The sequence below is a fragment of the Benincasa hispida genome, chromosome 2 (assembly GCF_009727055.1).
Source record: "Benincasa hispida cultivar B227 chromosome 2, ASM972705v1, whole genome shotgun sequence".
Classification (NCBI taxonomy): Eukaryota; Viridiplantae; Streptophyta; class Magnoliopsida; order Cucurbitales; family Cucurbitaceae; genus Benincasa; species Benincasa hispida.
Window position 1 is genome coordinate 45,308,317 of NC_052350.1, and position 20,863 is coordinate 45,329,179.

The following is a 20,863-nucleotide window of genomic DNA, read 5'->3' on the forward strand; positions in this document are numbered from 1 at the left end:
CCCAAACTTATTCGTATACTATAGATCATTTTGACTATTTACTCGAACCTGATCCACTTTTATGCCTCCACATAAAGTTCAAGTACTCATATAATAGTCATGGATCTTTTAGTTTATTAGATGTATTTCTAAAACGAAATAAACAATTCATAAATCCAATAACAACTTTATTGAATCAAACTTCAATAATAACTTTTTTGAATTTCAAAATAAGTTTATTGTTTTACAAACCACGAGTTTTAGGACATAAAACCTAACAAACTCCCACTTGGACTAAAACTCCAATGGAGTTTTACATATATATACAAATATGGATATAATGTTGAGTAATGAGAGAATAAATACAATAAACTAGGGCATCATTTACCCAGTACTTCCCCACTCGCCCTAGTTCTATCTATTTCGCAGTCCTAGTCTCGCTAGGTTACCCTCGAACAATTTAGCCGAGAGGGCCTTTGTAAATGGATCAACCAAGTTTTCTTCAAAGGAAATTTGCATGACAAACACGTCTTCTCAGTACTCAAAAACCTCTTTTATCCTCGGGTTAAGATCCTCGTTTTCACAAGGTCATCTCTATACACTTGGTACCAATCTTCTAACCCCTCGTGGTTTCCCTTACTATTCCGGGATAAGGAAATTTCCTTAAATTGATCTATATTATATTGCCTCCATATGCAAGGTTCTTCATCTTTCTTCATACAGCTTCTATGATGGAGTCAGAAATATAACTTTGCTTGATACTCCTTCAAACTATAACTCTGTCGTTCAGAGTGAACACTAATCCCGAAGTAGATTTCCTAGAATCTAAATCGGTCTGAAAGTCATAATCAGTGTATCCAATAAGGATCAGATCCTTAACACCATACACGAGCATATATCCCTCGTTCTCTGAAGATACTTGAGGATGTTTTTAACGACAGTCCAATGATCATATCGAGGATTGGATTGATATCTGTTGACAATTCCAACTGCATAGTATATGTCGGGATGAGTACACAATATGACATTCATTAAACTCCCTACTATTGATGCATATGGAATTCGTTTCATAACGTCAGCCTTTTGAGGTGTCTTAGGATATTGTTCCTTAGATAGTTGAATGGCATGCCTGGAATCTTGCATTTTATATCGAGACAATATCTTGTCTATATAAGATGCTTGAGAGAATGCTATCGTTCTATTCTTACGGTTCCGAACGATTCGAATCCCAAGAACATACTGTGTTTCTCTCAAATCCTTCATTTGGAATGTGTGGCTAGCAATGTCTTAATATCAGCTAGAAATTCTACTTCATTCTCAATTAGTAGAATATCATCAACATATAGAACTAGAAATTTTACTATATCTACATCACCCATTGCTTATTTAAAAGTCAATGGACCCTCTAAGCCATCATCAGATATGACGACCTAAGTTCCAGCTAAACTCATGTACCAGTCAGGTTGTTGCACAACCCTTGCACTATGTCGAAACATTCTCAACTCTTGACAAAGATGTCAAGTACTAGTTCCATCAACAACTCTTATTGAAGGACCTGTTCGATCAACAACTCTTAACAGGTACGTGACCAATGCCCAGTCATTTCACATCAAAAGCATTTATTTTCAACACTTTTTAAACTCCTATCTTATGAAGTTTTCCTTTGTGATCATCATTTTGTGTGGTTCTTTTGAAATTTGAATGATTAAAACGACCACTATGAAAATTAATTATTTCTTCCTCTGTTATGGTCAAGACCTCAACCGTGACCACGTCCTCGACCACGATTATTATTAAAATTCACACCATTCACTTCAGGGAATGGCGTCGTTCCGGTTGGTCGAGATACATGATTTTTCATCAATAACTCGTTATTTTGTTCGACCACAAGACGACTTGAAATTAATTCATAATATTGTTTAAAACCTTTCTCTCGATATTGTTGCTGATGAGCATATTCGAGACATGAAATGTAGAAAACATCTTCTTTAACATATCGGCATCAGTAATTTTCTCTCCGTATAATACTAATTTTGAACTGATTTTAAATAATGTGGATTTGTAATTACTTACTGATTCGAAATCTTGTAGCCTCAAGTGAATCCAACCATAACGAGCTTTAGGAAGAATAACTGTTTTTTTTATGATCATACCTCTCTTTTAAATTTTTTCACAAGATACGGAGATCTTTTATTGTAAGATACTCCATTTTCAATCCCTCGTGGAGATGATAACGAAGGAAATCATAGCTTTTGATTTGTCCTGACTGGATGTCGTATTTCCTTCTTTAATAGTCTCCCCAAGATTCATAGCATTCAGGTGAATTTCGGCATCATGTACCCATGACAAATAATTATTGTTGTTAATATCAAGGGCGACAAATTCTAATTTTGTGAGATTTGTCATGACAACGCCATCATAAAATATTGTACTTATGTTAGAAATTTAATAGATATTGAATATGCAAAATAACATTAAATTTATTAATTATAACGAAGAGGGAAAAACCGACATACCTTTAGGACCTACCTTTAATGGAAAAAATGACAGGAGTTCATGCTGATAACGTATTGTAAATTCGAGGAGCACAACGGGAACACAAATATAGAGAAAATATAATACAATAATATATTTATATAATAACATTAAATATATAAAATATAATCTAAAATAAAAGAACTAAAAACATAAAAGAACTAAAATTATAAAATTGAATAATATGAAAATTAGTGGAAATGGAATTCTCACCAATGCATGTGTGTTTTTAAGATCCATCAAATGTCACTATTTATTGACAAAGTGACAAGTAGGATGTAGACTTACATGGATACCAAGCAAAGACACATGGACAATATGAAGGGTGACACATGGTTTTAGGACACAAAAATGTATTTACAAAAATGTTAAATGGTTGAATTATAAATGTAGTCAGTAGACGTGTGTGTATCCAACAGGTCTCGAAGATTCAAACGCATCGGCAAAAGTTGCAGGCGTTAGTAGGAAGAAGTGTAGTGACAAGCAATGCATGTCATCATTTAGTTAGCGATTTAAATTAAATATATATATATATATATATATATTGGTTACCTAATCAACCATACTTCTCTTTCTCATCTCATGAACAAAGTGAAACTTCAATAGTATTATATTTTAATGCAATAGTTAACTCAAAATGATTCTTAACCTATTATAAATTAAAATTTCCAGATTTAAAAAATTATTAGAAGGCAAATTGAAATGTTAGGTAAATATTATTAGACACAAAATTGAAATATTAATGTATATTTTCTATTAGTCGTGATTTTTGTCGAATAAATCAGGGACCTAAAAAAAATTGACAATATATTTTAACATATCTAATGTTGAAGTTTTGAGTCGGTTATTTTTTGTTCAAGAATATTTTGGTGGTTGTCTTGGAATATGTTTTTAGAAGATGTCTCACAGGATGTTGATTCTGAAAATTATTTCTTTCCTTATTTGAAATATTCAGTGAATTATATTCTTTGGATTACTTTTCTTTTCTATACTCTGATGATTTTGAATAGGGATATTTTCCATTTTTCTGTTGCGGTATTTAAGAGCAAGAGGTAGTCTTGCGAGGATTTCCGCATGTGTGTTGTGAGACAAGCATTATTGTGTTTTGAAAGAAGAACCAATCTTTCTGTATTATACAAATTTTGTAAAGCAAGAATTTCATTATGTTATTGGCGGCTTGATGTGTTGTTGTTCTTAAGGTGTTTGATTCACTCTTGAGAAGCATTCATTAACTTTCTGAAGAGCCTAAGGCTTTATTGATTGAGAAGAGATTCTCATCTTTAGGAGGATGCTAAGTTAACATCAATCGAAGAGTTGTACTCAAACTTAGGGTCAGCCAGTTCTTCAAGTGAAACTATGTTTACAAGAAGGAGGAAAGATAACGTCGTGGTGAGAAGGAGTCCCACACACTTAGGAGAAGTCTAAATGTTTCTTCATTAATATTCACATACATAGGGGAGTCTTGGTGAACAAATAACTTAGGCTTTACCTGTTTCACTATAATTGGCAATATTTTATATATAAGTATAATGTCGTAAACACTTTATTTTTTTCATATTGATGAATTTATATTTCTCGGACACACTGCCTCCTAGATATAGGTAGTATATTACCGCAAAGGGTTACCAAATTTTGAGTGTTCTTCTCTTTATTTTTTCTTTGTATTTTACTTGTTGTCTCTGTGATTTCTAAAACACTTAACATCTATGTTACACGTGACGAATCACCTTAAAATTTCAAGATCAACCATCTACCAACACAAAAAAAAAAAAAAAAAAAAAAAAAAAAAAATCCTTAAAAGTATAGAGAATGTGCAGGATATAGGCATTTTCAAGCTAAGTGTTCATACTTTTCGAAAAGACAATGAAAGCTATGTTCTGACTTTATTTGATGATGATTTAGATGAAAGTAATGAACTTAAGGAAGATGTTAAGGCTTTTATCAGCTGCATTTCATCTAGTGTTTTTATAGGCAACGATAATAATGACACTCATCCTTTGTCATTTGATCAGTCGAATCAAGTTTTATATAACAAATGGCAAGATATGTTATGAAACTCTTTGATATTAAAAAAGAGGATTGAGTCTTTGTTGACAGATAATTAGACTCGTGATCATTATTACTGGTTTGAAGCATGACTAAACTAGGTTAGGGCAAAGAAAGAATTTGTTTGTTAGTCTATAAGATGAATTCTAGTTCAGAGGCTCTAGAGAAGATTCTGATGAAAGGTAAGGTGACTGGTGATGTCTTTGTTCTTAGTTTCTCCAAGGGATGGGAAAGTCTAAGAAAGGAAAGCTCAATGTAAAGGAAAATAGATGATAGAATTTGTTACAGTGTAAATGAACGAAGGTTAATTTAATTAAAAAGTTTAATTAATTAATTTTGGATCATTGGAGCTTATAATTTGTAAGTTCATTAGGTCACCTTGCTAATTCACCACAAACCAACAAGAATTGAATATAATTGAAAGAAAATTTGAAGTGTTCAAACTTTTTAGGAAAAATATTAATTATATTGGATACAATTTATTACATGTTGTATTATACAATTATTTTGAATGAGATTCAAATTATATCTATAGACCCTTTAGGTTATTAATTGAACATAATCTACGTATATGTCAACTACATACTGTTGAAGATTACATATAATAACCTTTGATTTTTAACTATTAATGGATAATTTAATATTGTATATTTAATAATTGAATTAATCAAATAATTAATTATGAGGTTTCAGGGCATAAATCCCAATAACTTCAACTTAATCTCCTCGACTTCGCATTGGTTGTTTTGGTCTTCACTCTTCACCTCAACTTTGTCTCCTTAGCCTCAATATTTATAGCCTTAGCTTCTTCCAAGGTCGTCTCGAACTCGGCTTGAATTCCTTGGTATATTTTGCACCATCAGGTCATTTTATTTGTTTGACCGCTTGAGGGTGCCTTTTCTTCACATCGAGGTAGTGTTTGATTTCTACTTTTTCACTGATTCCGGTCTTTGGTCGAGTTATCTCCATCCCAATTCATATTCTTGACCCTCTTACTCATATTTTTTAGGGTAAACAAACTACCAGTAGAATACTTTCTTCCCTACATATAGCGCCACCTGTTGTTGTGTCACACTTCAATCCATATCACCTTCTTGACCTAGTGAGGGATGTGACGACGATGGATGCCATGCCCTTTTTAAATGACATTCGACACCTAACCTTTTACCTTTTTCTTTTTAGATTTGTAAATATTTAAAAAAAACGTTAACCCTGGAATGCGTAATCTATCATTTCTTTTTAAACAAGTCCATAACCCCAAGACTAGTAAAGGATTTAACTGGACTTCGTCTCATAATAAAAACACCTTAGTTTTTTAACAAAGTATATTGGATGCACATTTTACTTTATTGACCTAATTATTTCTTTACAACTTCTACTACTTTATGATGCATGCTTAATTTACAGATTATTACAAGAACTCTTTACATACTAAATGTAATGCTTCTAATTTGGTAGTGCAAAAGATAGCTATAGTAGGCACCTGGAACTATTCAGCTATCTGAGAGGGATGGGGCATTTTGGAAACATAAGTTGGGAAGCCAACGAGTGATAATTAATTAAACAACTTTTATGTTTCAAAACATCTACAATGCATGCTCGAAACTTAATCAAGAATCTTTGCTCAAATGCATGAACTAGAGAAATACCTTCTAATGCATGTTATCTTTAAAGCAATTCATTCAAATGCATGTTACACCTTTTAAATTAAGCATCGCATGAAACTTAATAACATGATAATGCATGATAAATTAATCATCAAACTTGTACCCGAAAATTCTTGGGCAGACCAACTCAACACACCCGGTCATCGAGGTAGACCAACTCAACATACTCAGTCGGTGAGGTGGACCAACTCAACACACTCAGTCTTTGTAATACGGACCAACTCAAAGCATGGAAGTTGTCGTACCTCACACAGAGCTCAAGTAATTCATCCTGGTTACTAGATCCAATGGACTGAAAACCTCTTTCTCCAACCATTACTTTTCATAATAATGTATGAATAATTAAAACAAGAGTTTATTATTAAATCCATAACCCAACGCATGCTGATAATTTATCAATACAAACTTTGAGCATCCTTTAATATCTCATAAACATAGTTTATTTCATCAAATACTTTTAAACATAGTTAAAATAGGGGGTTTTTTTAGGAAGGGTCACTCACAGTCAACTATTCTTTTTCTGGATTTCTCGATCTTCGGATTCTTGATTATCTGGAAATTGATAATTCCTCTAGTTAATCCCCCAAAAAAATAATAATTCAATTATTCCATAATTATCTATCAAGAATAGCCAATTACACTTAATTTTTCCAAACCTTAATTTCATCCAAATTTAGGGTTTACTTAACAAATTAATCCCTTATCAACTCAAAATTAACTTAGGATCCTAAACTATTCCAATTTTAGGGTTAGAATATCATAATAATATCAATTAGACCATAAATCATGCTTAGGAACACCTTAATTAACCTAAAATTGAAAATTTAGCCTTTAATGAAGGACAATACATGTCAGACTTCATCTTCAACCTCCAGCCAACCCTAAATTCAACCCCTATTTTTCAGCCAACCTTTCCGATTTAAATTTACTAATTTTCAGCTAACAAAAGCTCAATTAACCCATACAAACCTTTTACCCATCCTTAAATGCAACTCACCTCCAAGTTTGGTCATTCTATTTGCTCTAGAACTCCCAAAATCGGCTAAAAACTCCTCGGTACCCTTGTTTTTTGGCGAGAATTTTAAGAGTTTAAACATGATGTTTCTGACCAATAAGAGCTTAATCAACCTGGAAAAAAAAAAAAAACTTTAGAGGGATCTTAGAACTTCCTTACTTTTATGTTTGAACCTTCAAATTAGCGCCTAGCTCCACAAATTTGCTTAAAACTTGAGATCCTTTGTTTTTCATCCAATTCCTATCGTTACTATTTTCTTCTTCTCCCTTGCTTCTTCAACCACGTCTGTGATGGAGTTGACATTCAACAAACGAAATTAATTAAGGATATAAGCACTCTAACTACATAATTTAGTTAATTAGCATGCACGTTCATAGTTTTAGTATATTAGGATTTCAAGTAAATACCTTTGATGATTCACCCAAATTGACTGGTTTCACCATGAAATTCTTCTTCAATCTCCATAGTAGACCACCATAAGTGACTTCTCTACTAATCTCAGGCCTTAGATTGAGTGGTGGAATTTAAATTGATAAGGATTTGGTTTGAGATTCTTAGAATTGAAGAAGTAAGAAAAATTAGATTTTCTTTTCAGCTTTTCAGTTTACATCGCCTTCAAATCTGAACAATAACCTCAATATATAGAAGCTTAACATGCAAATCACGTTGAACATGATAAAGCCACTTCATATTTCATTCAACTTTGATGCTTTGAGGTGTTACTCCTAATGGAATAAGTGGGATTATCCCAATTTCATTAATTTCCAATTTTCATTTCAATAAATTGAATTATTTGATATATAGAAAATTCATTTCAAATTCAATTTAAATTAAATAAATTTTATAGTTATGAATTTCATAAATCCAAAAATCAATTAATCCAATTTTATTAGTTTGAATTACATAAATTCAAATTTTAATCATTACTAAATTAGAAAATTAATTAAATTAAATTTAATATAAAATATAATATAACACCTCATTAAATATTTAAATCATATTTAAATATTTTTAACTCTCTAAAACCGTAATGTTTAATTTGATAATTAAACATCAATTATATGAAATATAATAATCCAAACCCTAAACGAAGTTAGAACATTACAAATTCTCTCAACACGCTATTCTAAGGTTTAATCCTTTTACAAGCTAATAGAAGGACCTAATGGACGTATAGATCAGAACCTCCGACGATTTGAGATTAATTGGCCAAATTCTTTAAATCAATTAATCAATATTTGTTAATTACCGAGACATACCATTATAGCTCAGTAATTGCACTCTCCTCACTATAGATATATTTCTATCCACTTGAATTAGCAATAATCAGTAAGTCGATCCTTCACAAGTCGTTCGTATTCACAGCTAGATCAAAACTACCGTTTTACCCCTGTAATACATCTTTCTCCTTAAGTATCCGGTGATCTTATAATGAATAATTTGTTTATGGTCTTACCAATAAACTAAATCCCTCTCAGCCATGAGAGGGTGGGGCCCCTTTATTCAAGATCAGGAGTCAGTACTTAAGGGAACAACCTATCTGCTAACCCTAAAATGGGTAGGAGTGAATTCCGTTTTTGCAAAACTATGTCTTCCACTATCTATTCGATCTTACCCCTAAAATGGGAGGCTTATTTAGCGGTGATGTTGAACTACTCTCACCTATGTAAATTAAAGGATAATTTTGAATAAACAGGTTCATAGTTAACTCAGTATTAAGATCGAGTTACCTTAGGTCATCAAATTGAAACAGTCAGTTTTAACAGTAAACGGTTGTTATAAAAAAAAAAGTGACTATTTCATGGTCCGATCTTATGAAAACATCTTTTGCATAGGATGCCCCTACTCACATGTCTCCACATGAATGACTTTAGGATCACATCATTTGTATCAATATACAAAATGGGCCGCATCCATGGTGTCCCCAGGATAAGGTATCCAACTCTTTCCATATATTTATAAACCTCTATGGCTATATACTAAAACTAGATCTTCTTTTATATCTCTACATAAAGTTTAAGTATTCATATTATAGCCATGGGTTAGTTTATTAGATTTAGTAATGAATGAAATTCAATTACATCCTCAATAACATCTTTATTGAAAGAAATCTCGATAATATCTTTATTGTGAATAGAATATGTTTAATGTTTACAAACTGCGAGTTTTAGGACATTCTCAACAGTATTTCAATTGAAGCCTCCCACAAGCTTCTCCTTCACTTATCTTTTAGTTGTGCTCAATTTCTCTTCACAAAACGCCCTCAAAATGTACACAACCTAACCCCATTCTCTTCCCTTTTTTAAGTCGGCAAAAGTTCAAACTCAAAATCCAGCTTCAATTCCTGGTTGCCAACTTCTGTTTGACTTTCATCACGTCCCCTGATGACTAATAGATCATCTCTATGGAAATAAGGAAGACAACTCAAAATTTAATCAATCTCTTTTTTCTCTCTCTAGATTTACACCATTTCCTTGCTCAATTCCAGCTCAAACTTAAGCCTAACAAATCCCTTACGCCTCCAACTTACTATTAGAACCTCAAAATTCTCCAAAATTCCCTTATTTTTCAAATGTTGACTTTTTTGTTGACTTTGCCCTTGCACCATTGACTGTTGACCATTGATTGCTGACCATTGACTTTGACATTGTCCCGAGCATACCTACTTCCCCCACAAATGTCCTATACAAGCTCAATTAGGTTGGTTACCGCTAGTTTTTTCATCGAACCTTAACATTTCTCTTTCTCATTGTCGGTTCGCTTTCTTTTTATTTCCAAAATATATTTCTTAACCAAAAATTTCAAATCGAGCTTAATCTCGAGTTTACAAATTCAATCTCGACCTACAAACTTTCAAGTAATTTCAAGAGAAGAAAGAGGAGAGGCCTTACATGTTGTCAAATTCTGGATAATGGAAAGCGTACTTGACCCTTCACGTGACACCAACAGTGAATTTTTTTGAAGAGGAGGAGAACGTGGTATGTAGATGAGAAAACTTGAACACCCATGTGGTGCTACAGAGTGTAGAAGCTAGAGAGTTAAAGGGTAGGACTCGAGTTACCTTATATAAAGCTATAATGATATATATAGAGAGAGAAAGTTGACCTAGATTGTTCCATAGGGTTTTAAGAGTAAAATTTGACACACGTCTGCTTCACTTCTAGTAAATCAGCAAATAGTGATCAACCCATACTTTTCAAAATACCGCAACCCGTTTCAAGAATTATTTTCTAATATGGAATCTCAGACAAAGTTGCAACCATAGAGAATAATCAAACATTCAAGAAACTACGAACTTGAAGCTCTGATACCACTTGTTGGGAAAACCTCACACTTCTACCGTAGGAAAAAGCAGAAAAATAATAGAGAAATTAAAAGAAAGTAATAAAACTTGAGAACATAAGAGTTTACATGGAAAACTCCCTTCATGGGGAAATACCACGGACTAGAAAAATTCATTATGTGAAAATTTGCTACAATCACACAAAATAGTTCTCTCTCCTAACCCAAATTACAATGACACTCTCTCAAAGCTTTTGACTACTCACACCTTTTTTCTCACTCTCAAACTAGAGAATATAAAAGAAATTTAATTAGAGTTAGCATACTAAGCTTAAAGTCTTTCTAACTGGGATAAATGAAAAACTAAAGGCATGGGCTACTTTATAGTGGTTAGAGCCCATGAGTTCCTGAACATTTTTAATGTAGAACAAACCCATGATTTTTCTAAACCTTTTTTGTTATTACAGTTGGTGGCCTGTAGATTTTCGTTTATTGGAATGTTGGTTTTCTTCTTTATTACTTCAGTTTTTTGTGGTTTGGTGTTCTTTTGGAATGTTTTTATTTTTTACCTTTTTGGTTATGACGCTAGGTTCCTTTTTTGTCTCTTTTCTTTTTTTTTTTTTTTTTTTTTGGGTTGTGATATAAAAGGAAGTGTTTGAAGTTGTTGTCGTAGGTTTTTTTGTGGATAGAATATTCTTTTGGATGAGGCATCGTATCAAGTTTTATGTGGTGAAAAAGAGAAAAGCACTATCATCCCTATTGACATTATCTTCGTGATTTTTTAGAAGAAGCATTAAGTTTAGGGGGAGCCTAAACTTACAAGATCAAACAAGCGAGAAGCCTAACGTGGGTCAAGATCTCGTGACAAGCAATACGAAGTCTAGGGGGAGCCTAGATAGAATACTTGTCTTCAGTTTATTGTACCACATGATAGTGTATCTATCAGGTAAGTAGTTTATTTGTAAACCTTTGAACATTTGATACTCTATTTTAATTGGGCTCTTAGCCCCCACATGTAGGTGAAGTTACACTGAACTAGGTTAACATTTTGTGTGTTATATCTTTCCCTTTATTTCTCTGTGTTGGTTCTTTTGTCAAAAGTTTCGTGACTGACATTGTGGTGTAATAGCTTAACTGTCCGTGTTTTCATTTTTTGTTAGGGACGACGAAACTTCAGATATCTCCACAATGATATCACATTGTTCACTCTAGGTATAAACCCTCATGACTTTTCTTTTGGAACCACCCCAAAAGGCCTCATACCATTAGAGATAGTTGTCCTCCCTTATAAACTCATGATCATCCCTTTAATTAACTGGAATTTTGATCGCATTCCCACCCAACAATCCTCCCTTTGAAAAAAAGACCACCAAGTGTTCCTTCAAATAATCATCTGATCTCCATGCTAACTCAACCATGGAGTAGTCATCCATTTGAATTACACTTGAGCACACTGCCCAAATGCCCAACTAGGAATGGCTCTAATACCATTTGTCATGATTACATCTTGTTCGACAACTGAGGATTTTTACTGACGGGGTATGGCTCTAATACCAATTTGTCAGGGATGACAAAACTGTTGGATTTTATGTCCTAAAACTCGTAGTTTGTAAATTAATAAACATATTCCGTTTTTTTTTTGTTGATAAAATTGTTATTGAAATTGTAATCTTGAATCCAATAAACTAAGGTCTTGAGGCTATTTAATGTAGTTTGAACTTTATGAAGTGACATAAATGTGGATCAAGTTCAAATATATAGCCAAAATGGTCTATAGTATATGAATAAGATTGTCAAAGCTTGAAGTGGGTATGAATATTTCATCAGTTTTATTGATGATTATTCAAGGTATGGTCATATTTACCTAATGCATCACAAGTTTGATTCTTTTGAAAAGTTCAAAGAATATAAGGCTGAGGTTAAGAACCAGTTAGGTAGAACAATTAAGACACTACGATCAGATCGAGGTGGGGAGTACATGGACTTAAGATTCCAGGACTATATGATAGAACACGAAATCAAGTCACAACTCTCTGCACCTAATATCCCTCAGCAGAACGGTGTATCTGAAAGAAGAAACAGAACCTTATTGGACATGGTTCGCTCAATGATGAGCTTTGCTAAGTTACCTGATTCCTTTTAGGGACATGCATTAGAGACTACTGTCTATATTTTGAATAACGTTCCCTCTTAAAGTATTTCAGAAACACCTTACGAGCTATGGAAAGGGCATAAAGGCACTTTACGTCACTTTAGGATTTGGGGATGTCCGACACACGTGTTGGTGCAAAATCCTAAAAAATTGGAACGTCGTTCAAAACTATGCCTATTTGTAGGTTATCCAAAAGAAACAAAAGGTGGTCTATTTTACGATCCTCAAGAGAATAAGGCATTTGTATCAACAAATGCCACATTCTTAGAGGAAAACCACATAAGAAGTCATCAACCTCACAGTAGACTAGTATTGAATGAAATTTCCAAAAACGCTATTGATAGAGCTAGTTCATCTACTAAAGTAGTAGATAAAACTAGTACATCTGGCCAGTTACATCCTTCTCAAAAGTTGAGAATACCTCGACGTAGTGGGAGGGTTGTTCATTAGCCTGACCGTTACTTGGGTTTAACAGAAACATAAATCGTTATACTTGATGACGACATAGAGGATCTATCGATCTATAAACAGGCGATAAAATATGTGGACCGTGATAAGTGGGTCAAATCCATGGACCTTGAAATGGAGTCTATGTACTTCAATTCTGTCTGAGAACTTATAGATCAACCAAATGATGTAAAACCAATTGGTTGTAAGTGGATCTACCAGAGAAAAAGAGACCAAGCCGGTACAGTACAGATTTTTAAGGCTCGACTTGTGGCAAAGGGTTATACCCAGAGAGAGCGAGTGGACTATGAAGAAAATTACTCTCCCGTTTCCATACTTAAGTCGATTAGAATACTCTTATCCATTGCCACCTTTTATGACTATGAAATTTGGCAGATGGATGTCAAGACAGCCTTTCTAAACGGCGATCTTGAAGAGAGTATCTATATGGCTCAACTAGAAAGGTTTATTGCATAGGGTCAAGAAAAAAAGGTTTGTAAGCTTCAAAAATTCATTTATGGGTTGAAACAAGCTTCTAGATCCTGGAATATAAGGTTGATACTACGATCAAATCTTATGGCTTTGAACCAAATGTTGACGAGCCTTATGTTTACAAGAAGATCGTCAATTCTACTATAGCGTTCTTAGTTTTATATGTTGACGATATTCTACTCATTGGGAATGAAGTAGGTTATCTAACTGACATCAAAAAATGACTAGCAACGCAGTTCCAAATACAAGATTTAGGAAATGCACAGTATGTTTTCGGGATTCAGATTATTTGGAATCGCAAGAATAGAACACTAGCCATGTCTTAAGCAACTTATATAGACAAAATGTTGTCTAGGTATAAGATGCATAATTCCAAAAAAGGTCTGTTACCTTACAGATATGGAATTCATTTTTCAATGGATCAATGTCCTAAGACACCTCAAGAGGTTGAGGATATGAGACACATTCCCTATGCTTCCGCAGTAGGGGGCCTGATGTATGCAATGTTATATACTAGATCTGACATATGCTACACAGTAGGGATAGTTAGTAGGTATCAATCTAATCCTGGATATGATCATTGGACTGTCGTTAAGAATATCCTCAAGTATCTTAGGAGAATGAGGAACTACATGCTCGTGTATGGTACTAAGGATTTGATCCTTATTGGATACACTGACTCTGATTTTCAAACTGATAAAGATGCTAAAAAGTCTACATCTGGATCAGTGTTCACTCTTAATGGAGAAGCAATAGTGTGGAGAAGCGTAAAACAAACCTGTATAGCTGACTCCACAATGGAAGCTCAATACGTAGCTGCTTGCGAAGCAGCAAAGGAAGTAGTACAGTTGAGGAAATTCTTGACAGATTTGGAAGTTGTTCCAAATATGCATCTACCTATCACCCTATATTATGATAATAGTGGTGCAATTGCATAGGTGAGATTGTACATCGTGGCAACGTTGTAGTAACCCAGATCATCTTTTGAGCAAAACATTGCTGATCCTTTTACAAAGGCCCTCATGGTTAAAGTGTTTGAAGGTCACCTAGAGAGTCTAGGTCTACGAAGTTTGTAAACCAGGACAAGTGGGAGAACTTTTGGGTATATGCCCTAGTTTATTATATTCATATGTTTATTGTACTCATATGTTTCTTACTTAAATTCAACATTGTGATACTCCACTAGAAGTTTTAGTCCAAGTGGGAGCTTGTTGGATTTTATGTCCTAAAACTCGTAGTTTGTAAATTAATAAACATATTCTGTTTTGTTTTTCGATAAAATTGTTATTGAAATTGTAATCTTGAATCCAATAAACTAAGGTCTTGAGGCTATTTAATGTAGTTTGAACTTTATGTAGTGACATAAATGTGGATCAAGTTAAAATATATAGCCAAAATGGTCTATAGTATATGAATAAGGTTGGGCCTTATTCTGGGGACACTATGGATGCGGCCCACTTTGTAATTAGTACAAACGATGTGATCCTGAATCGTTCATATAGAGATATGTGATTGGGGGAATCCTATGCAATGAGTTTTCATAGGACTGAACCATGAAATAGTCACTTTTTACGTTCTAAATGTCGTTTTATGTATAAAATTGACTATTTTGTTAATTGATGACCTAGGTAACTTAATCTTAATCTTGAGCTAACTATGAACTCTTGTTCACTCGGAATTATTCTTAGATCTGCATAGGTGAGGGCAGCTCATCATCGCTGGCCCAATAAGCCTCCCATTTCAAGGGTAAGATCAAGTGGATAGCTAGAAACATAGGGTGCAAGATGGAATTCACTCCTACCTGTTATAGGGATAGTAGATAGGTTGTTCCCTTTAGTACTGAATCCAGGTCTTGAACAAGGGGCCCCACCCTCTCCTTGACCCGAGAGGGGTTCGGTTTATAGGTTGGACCTTAAACCAATTTTTCATTAGAAGATCAGGGGAACTTAAGGAACAAGATGTAGTCTTAGGGGTAAAGCAGTTTTCATGACCCAGCCGAGATTACGAACAACCTGTGAAGGATTAGCTTACTAATTATGGTTATATCAGATGGACAGAAATATATCTACAGTGAGGGGAGTGCAACTACGGGACTTTGATTAATTTAGTTAAAGAGTTTAATAATTAATCTCATATCGTTGGTGCTTCTAATCTATAAGTCCATAATGTCCCCTTGCTAGCTCAATAATGATTAATGAGAACCAATTAATTTTGGATTAATTTGAATTGTTCAAATTAATTAAAAGGAATTAATTGTATGAATATAATGTATGTTGATACAATATATTATAATGTTTATTGAGAGAAATAAATATTTGAATATGATTGAAATATTAATTATATGAATGAGATTCATATAAAAACTATAGGGTAAAATTAATATGAATAAGATTCATATTAAAACTATAGGTTATATGAGAGAAAATAAACTATAGGTTATATTATAGGTGATATAATAAACTATTGGTATATATTATATGGGATAAAATATATGGTTTAAATTTAATTATATTAAGGTAGTTAATATTATTTAAATTTTAACTTTAAAATTTGAAATAACTCCCTTGGGAGTTATTTCACGTTGGTGGAGCGAGATATTCAATAACTACCTCAGTTCGCTCATATACAAGCAATTTTGACAAAGCAGTTGGATGAGTGTGATCATTACATAAAATTCATTTACAGAAAATTCTCTCTGCAATCATCTTCTTCCTCTGTGATTTTTTTCTCAAAACTCTTTTTTTCCTTCACCAAAATTAAGAAACAAGCCCACACCTCTGTTGTGTTTCCCACCTTGAGAATTGTGAGGTAACTTCTTGTGGTGGTGTTAAACTTGTCGTGTTCGTGACTTTGGCAGAGAAGAATTCGTGACCAAGACAAGGGAGAAGAGTACGTGAAGAACGATTCTTTAAGGGTTTAGTTCTTTTTTCCCTTTCATATCTGTATTACGTAGAAAGCATGCTTTAGGCATTATATGTTTCCGTTTTCTCTATTTTTTAAAGAGTTTCCAAATTAAATTCTAAGACATAAAGCAACCATTCGCTTCTGCTATGGGAGTTTCATTCCTTCAATTGGTATCAGAAACAAACTGTGTCTCTGAATTTTTTTTTTTTTTTTTTGGAACTTAAATCCAAAGAATTGATCGGTCTTATGCATTATGAATGTATGAATGGTTTGCACATTGGATGTTTATAGAAATGGCATTTAGGATTTACCGCTTTAATTTGATTAAAGTTGTAGGGGCCCGGTGTTTTGGGCATTTTAATTATGCTATCGATTTTGTAAGTTCGTGTCGCTCAATTTGCAAGAGATACAAAAAATTTTGGTACCATTTGGAGCAAGAACGGGTTGAGGATCATATAGAAACTGCATTCTGTACTACAGTGTAACGAGATAGCATAATTATGCTGCTTTTTACGCTGGGGCACAGAAGGGCAAGCAATGCTATGCTCCAGTTGAGCGTCACTACATTAGGATTTTTCCTAGACCAACGTAGCTACACTACTATCAAGCATAACAACATTGGGGTAATTGGAGACTAGCATTATTATGCTCTAGTAGAGCATAGCGATGCTCTAAGGCTTCACATGCATGCATCCCAGATGGTTGAGGTCGTGGGTGTTAGATTATATCTTCACGCAGTGGAAGCGACAAGGATCGATAAACACTCTAATTCATTAATTTTGGTAGAAACAAAAGCATGCTATTACAGAAATTAATGGGTTTCAAATCATACCTTTGAAGAACTCTTGAAATCTTGATCTCCAGCTACAAATCTCTCCAAATCTTGTTGTAGACCACCATAATATCTTCCCCACTATTCTCTTGGTGCTCTAGATTGAGTTATGGGACTCAAAATAAACTGGAATCAAAGAAATTTGGAGAATAACTCAACAGCAACCCACTTGAAGAACTCTTCTTCAACCGACTTTTTCAGCAAAAATTCTTATGATTGCATTGCCTTAAATTCACTCTAATCTCTTCAATATATTGCAGATAATCATGCAATGAGAATGGTTCATGAGATGCAACTCATGCTTGGAGTAATTGAAGCTAAAGATGGTTGGTTTAGTGTAGCTACTTAAAGATGATGATGGAAAAACTCAAATTCCATTTTGTGTTTTTCTTCTTTTTCAACTTTTCAAAAATTGATTTCATAAATCAATTTATTTTCTGAAATTGAAAAAGTTATTAATTTTATAAAATTAATTTCATAAATTAATTTATCTAATAAAATTAATAAATAATTATTTAAATAATTTAAATAATTCTAATTAATTTAGTATCAAATATTAAATTAATTTTACACAAATCCACCTTCATATATTTAAATCATATTTAAATATAAATTCTCCAATTTCGATTAATTCTAATTTGAACGTTTCAAATTATCTTATCACGCTACTCTAGAGCTAATCTATTTCTGAGCTAGTAGGGGGACCTCACGGACCTACAGATCATAGACTCCAACGATTCGAGATTAATCGGCTAAACTCATTAGACCGAACTAACCCCCATTCATTAACTAATGGGTCACTCCACTAAAGCCCATAATTGAACTCCCCTCACTGTAGATATATTATGTCCACTCGATATAAACATGATTAGTAAGTTAACTTTTCACAAGTTGTTCATAATAACGGTTGGGTCAAATCTTTGTTTTACCCAAAATTACCTCTTGTTCCTTAAGTTCCACTGATCCTCTAATGAACAATTATTTTGTGATCCAATCAAAAATCGAGTCCCTCTCGGGCCAGTGAGAGGGTGGGGCCCCTTGTTCAAGACCCATAATCAACACTTAAGGGAACAACCTCTCTACTATCCCTAACAGCGGGTAAGAGTGAATTTCGTCTTGCACTCTATGTCCCCAACTATCTATTCGGTCTTATCCCTGAAATGGGAGGTTATTGAGCCGACACTGTTGAGCCAACCTTCACCGATGAAAATATAAGGATAATATCCAATAAACAGGAGTAGTTAGCTCAGGATTAAAGTCAAGTTATCTAGGTCATCGCTTTGAAATAGTCAGTCTTAAACAGTAAACAACATTATAAAGTAAGAGTGACTAATTTCGTGGTCCGATCTTGTACAAACCCTTTTGCACAAGGACATCCCCACTCCTCATGTCCCAATATGAACGAATTAATTCGTTTATAGCACTTTACAACTCTTTGTAACAGCTACAGAGCAGGCCACATCCAATAGTATTACCAGAATAAGATACCCAACCTTATTCATATACTAGATCATTTTGACTATTTATGTGAACCTTATCCACTTTTATGTCTCTACATAAAGTTCAAGTACTCATGTAATAGTCAAAGGACTTTTAGGTTTATTGGATTTCTAATAAGCAAAACATCTATTCAGTAACACCTTATTGAATTTTCAGAATAAGCTTCATTGTTTACAAACCACGAGCTTTAGGACATAAAACCCAACAAACTCCCACTTGGACTAAAACTTTAGTGGTAAATTATATATCCAATATATAAGACTAAGTTTCTGAGTTTTATAGAGAAATACAATAAACTAGGGCATCCCATACCCATGGTTTACAATTCAGTATCCTATACCCGATATTTCTCCCACTTGCTCTAGATTATTAATCTGGTAATTCTAGTCTTACTAGGTGATTCTCAAACAATTTAGTCGAGGTAATCATTGTAAACATGTTAGTGTACAATAGGCTTTTAATTAAACTATATGGGAATGCATCTGATTTTCAATAATGGCCAGGAAGCACACTTTCCTCCCACTATATTGAGGTACTCTCAACTTTTTGAGTAAGACGCGTCTGACCTATCTTAACAACTCTTATTAACAGTCAGATCTAGAAATCTTTAAACTTTCTATACTCTGATCTAGTCGTTTAAATATTTGAATATTTTCAAATGGCTTTTAACAGTTTGATTCTTAACAGAAGTTGTTATGAGATAGAACCAACATTTCATTCACAACAAAAATATACAACTTATTCTTAAAATCACAAAAGCAGTAAGATCAAGTAGCAACTTCTCCCACTGGTCGAGCTGAGCAAGCGGTCCCCAGGAACTAATTTGCCTTTTTATCTTTGTCTGCTCTCTTCTCGACAAGATACTGAGGGCAATTTCTCTTCCAATGCCCTTCTTCGTTGCAGTGGAAACACTTCCCTTTGTTTGCAACGTTTTTCTTGCCTTTCTTTCCAGCAGGTTTCTTCTTCCCTTTCCCTTTTCCTTTCTTCACAGGAATACTCTTACTCTTCGAAGAGAAGGCAACATTAGGCTTGGAGGACGTTCCTCTCTTTTCAGCAGTAGTAACGTTTACTTCTGATTCCATACCCTTAGTTCTCAACATAGTCTGGTAAGCCTGTAGCTCATTCAGCAGAGTAATCAAGCTGTATTCAATTTTATTCATCAATGCATACGTACATAATTACAGAAAACTCTTTAGAAGAGATTCTAGAATAAAACCAACTTGACTTCTCTCGTCCATAACAACGCCATTTACTTTTACCACATTAAAGTGGACATCATGTCCAGGACATGTTCACGAACAGAGGTCCCCTCTTTCATGTAGCTGTTGTAAACGTACTTGATGGCATCATGCCTTAGGGTGAAGGACGGTTGTCCAAACATCTCTCACAGAGATTCCATAATCTCTTTGGAAGTACTCATATCCTCATGTTTCTTCGCCAAAACATCAAATAAGCTGGTGAACGAGCTTTATCATTCTCCCTTATCCATCTATCATACGCATCCCGAACAGTTCAGTTTGTATTAGAGCTAGGAATGGGAAGACAATCCTCTGTTAAGACAAACCGCAAATCATCTATCACAAGTATCATGTTCAAATTTGATTTCCAGGTCATATAATTATCCTCGATCAGTTTATCCAATGCCAACAATTGTATTATTGAACTCGTCATTCTGAAATTATAAACAAATTCTATAAGTGAATTTCTTTTAAATCCAATCAAGTTTTAACAAATTTTAATAAAAAGAAAAAAGAAAAAAAACATAACCTAGTAGGAGTTCCAAACAAGTCTAGGAGGATAGTGAGATTGTAATGCAAAGTAGAGTTAGTCCTGTCATTTTAAGAAGAAAAGTTATTGAGAAAGTCCATGAAATTTATGATTCTGAAATTAGTTGGTAAAAATAGCTGAGAAGTAGCTAGATAGGTGAGTTTGCTTGCAAATGTCATGGGTCCTCGAACACTGAGTGTTAAGGGACCCATCACACTCGAGTTCCCCACACCCTACATATTAAA